This window comes from Crinia signifera, chromosome 2 (assembly GCF_055691185.1).
Source record: "Crinia signifera chromosome 2, ASM5569118v1, whole genome shotgun sequence".
NCBI lineage: Eukaryota > Metazoa > Chordata > Amphibia > Anura > Myobatrachidae > Crinia > Crinia signifera.
The window spans coordinates 7,581,910-7,585,900 of NC_139218.1; positions in this window are offsets into that span (position 1 = coordinate 7,581,910).

The following is a 3,991-nucleotide window of genomic DNA, read 5'->3' on the forward strand; positions in this document are numbered from 1 at the left end:
ATCATGGACACATGGGAGGTGCTGCCACGTGTACCACACAGGCCATTGTGAGCCAGGAAAGTGCATTTGTTCTCTGATCCCAGGCGTCTGGTGAGATGTACAACGAGTGTCTACCACATGGGGCTGAGAGATAGGGATGATGGGGGAATGGCAGTTAGGGGCTGACTGTGTGTCCTCTGTTCTCATGTATATCTCTTTAATGTGTGTGGGTTTTTTTATGTTTTTTTTTTTTTTTTTAATAAAATGAAACCTAGCTGTAAGACTTCTCCCTTATTTCACCTTTGTTCTCCTGTGTTTGGAACGAGAGGGTAACACAGATTGAAGTTAATGGGGGGCCGGTTAGTTTTCTCCCTGTGGTTACATTTGCACCTTGTGTGCTGTATTTTCCACGTAGCAGCGATTGTTCTGTCGGTGGATGTGGACGTGGCTGGTACTGGGCGCCCAGCACTATACATCCCCCTGGGCACGGTGACATAATCCCGGCTGTCTCTCCTGGGATAAGGATTTGCTGAGGACAATTACCTCGTTATAGGCAGTGTGGCGGGTGATCTCCGTTATATGTTCTCCATAATTGGGATAAAGGTCCGTGGTGGTCACACTGAGGTTATAAGGGGGTCACTGGTGGCCAGATGCTGGATTAGTGTAAGTGTAAATTCTTATGTGGCCTTGTAGATTTAATTCCTGGAGAGAACAGATCCGTATTCAGGTACAAGCCGCCCCTCTCCCCTTCTCTGTTGCTGTCTGGACACCTGTACACTGTCCTCATATAGGGCCCGATTCAAATCCATTTGCAGGGCTACCGATTATTGGAAGACATATCCGGGGTCCCCCTGCGAACACAGCCGGCCAGCATTTGGAGGAGGGTCCTAGACGTTTCCAGGGAGGATCTGGAAAGACTGGAAAACCCAGGTGTTTTCTGGGAGGACACCTGTCCTCAGCATCTTTGTAGAGCAGAGTAGGTCCGAAGCTACTGAGCCGCTGCACACGTAGGGGGGGGGGGGGGGATCCATTAGATGGGATGTGAATGGGTTTCCTCCCTGATCGCAGCCATGCACATGGGCGAGATTTCGCTCTGGTGGGGCAGCGGCTAACTGATAGCATGTGCTCCAAGGATTCACAGCCCCAGCGATACGGTCTGAAGGTCAGGCTTCAGCTAAATACCAAAGGGGAATGAGTATTTTCAGCAATACGACTGTTGGTAAATCGAGCCGGCGGCCGTGGAACTTATGACTGCGGCAGAGTTCTATCGATGGCGCGCTCAATCCCACACCCTAATTCCAAGGTTGACATTTGTAAAAACAGTAATTCGGCTGATTGTAAATCAGAGGAACGGGCTGATCCCAGCCGTAGTTCAGATCCGATGGGTGTATTTCCCCCGATGTCTCATACGATGCACGGGAGTGCACATCTTACAACACAGCCGGGGAACTAAAACAAATGATACAGTTATTACGGTTATTCCGAATCTCTGCCTGTTAGGATTCATTCCAGCAGCTCCCATGTAGTTCACTGGTAAATCCAATGGCAACAATAGAACAAGATAAACACTTTATTCAGCACCGTCTAGAAAATAATGCTGCTTTCCCACTGCAGACCAGTTTAAAGTACTGGTAATCGTAAATAGTATTTAAAACGGTATTAGCATTCCCACTGCAGCAGATTACCGTTTTAAATACCATTTAAGTACCATTCCCATTGCAGTGAACCGTGTAAAATGTAGAGTGCCTAACCCCCCCAAGTGTAAAGAGTGCCTAACCCCCGTACCTTCCCTGTGCCCCCACCTCCCCTCCCCTTGTACTTACCTGCATGGGGATGCAGGGCAGTGGGGAGGCAGCGGGGGTCCATGCAGGGTACAGGCAGTCCCAGTGCCTGATGAGAACTAATAGTTCTCACTTTGCGCATATGTAATGAGCGGCTCTTTATTATGCACGTGCACTCATTACACATGCACAAAGTGAGAACTACTAGGTCTCATCAGGCAATGGGACTGCCTGGAGGCTAAATAACGTTTAAGAGGCATTCCCACTGCCTCTTAAATGTTATTTTAACATGTAGGACTCTGCTTTATAAACGGGTTGAAATACCATTTAGCTTTAAACGGTATTTCAACTCTGGCACTTTCCCACTGCAGCCTTAAAACGGTAAATTGCGCTGAAAATCGGCAATTTACCGTTTTTTAGCTGCAGTGGGAAAGGGGCATCAGTGATAGTATCTGACTGGCAACATCCCATGTGAAAATAGAACGCCCATCTTAGTCTATTTCCCCCATCGGGTGTACACCTTATACAGGATCATACAAAATTAAATCGCAACAATTGTCTACAATATTGCACAATGTGTGTGGGCCGTCACACTAGTTCTGACCAATAATAATCATACATTTATAAACAGTGGATTTTGCAGCGATAATAAAAATAAACACTATACGTGATCAATACGGACCACGGCGTGTTTTGTGGAGGATGATTCTGTGCAGACTCCATAATGCTCCTCCAAGGAGGCTTCATGTTCCATACTAAGATGGCCTCCAACCTAAGTATAGCTTGTCGCTGTGTTAGGGCTCCACAATGGCCGACAGTTCTCTACCACTTAGCTAGCCTACCGGTACCAGCATACACTCACTGGCTGGTGATCTGTAGGACCCCTAGCTCCACTCCAGCTACCAGTGTGTATAACAGTGAGTACGGCTGTACCAGTATAACCTGCATTCCGGCACCGCCTAGATAGGACAACACTAGCCCTGTGCTGGCAAAGCGGGCGGGGTGATTTAACACCAAGGCGGCTGTTAATACATCGCCCCGGCCGCTAATTACTGGGGGGAGCGTTACTCGGTGGGCTGTCTCTAGCGCACATTAGGTATACATCATACATCCCATCTTTCAATTAGGTGGGGGGACACTTGCCTGAGGTGCGCTGAAATAATTTTGGGGTGTGACCTAATGAAAGGGGTGTGTGGCCTACACCTTGTTTTTCACCACTGTGGGGGTATGCCCAGCAGCTCCGGGAGCTGCTGGCTATGCCCACAGCCCCCCTGGCTGCAGGAATAGACACTGAGCACAGCGTCTATTCAGGGTGACGGGGGACTCCCAACTGGGTGACGGGGGACTCCCAAGCTGTAGGACACTGCGGGAGGGACGTGGGAACTTCCCAAAAAAACAGGACAGTCAAGCGATAAGCGGGACAGTTAGGAGGTATGCATACATTAGGAAAAATTTAATACCCCCCCAGTCAACGAGAAGAAATACACTTAACGCTAGTTCATACATCTGCCCCAAAGTCTCCGTAATCCTATAAATGTGTGATATAGGTCAGGGTTGCCGACTTTAATATTCTCCTCTCCGGGAGAAGCCCGGAGAGGAGAGTTTCAGCAGCTGCTCGGGGGGCGGGGCTCAAGCGCGACGTCACTTAGCCCCGCCCCCATTATGGAAAACCATTGAATTCACGGATCTCCATGGAGGGGGAGGGGCTAAAATGACGCGATTTTGCCATTTTTGTTCCGCCCCCTCCACTGAGACCTGCGTATTTAAATGCCGCGATCGGGGGCGCAGCGGGGGGTTCCCGCTGAATCCGGGAGGGCTGCCCACCCTTCGGGACCCGATTTTCGGGAGACTCTCGGCCATTTTCGGGAGACTCGGGAGACTCCCGACGATTCCGGGAGGGTAGGCAACCCTGATGTAGAGTGACCCTATTAAGGATGACCATCAATGTTTCCATCAGTGGTCAAGCTTAATAACGATTTGAAACATCGATGGTTGATAGCCATCCCTATTCACGATTTAATTAGTGGAGTTGAAGGTACATAATTGTGTGAAACCATCGATTGTTTTACTGTGAGTGAATTTTTATCAGCAATGGTGGCCTCCAGATGAACAATCGATGGCGACACCCGCGCCTCATGCGCTGACGCTGAAGCGGAAGGATTGGGGAGTAGTAAGATGGCCGCCGCTACGGAAGCCGTGGGGAGCCCGGCCGCAGAGAATGCGTTACGTCG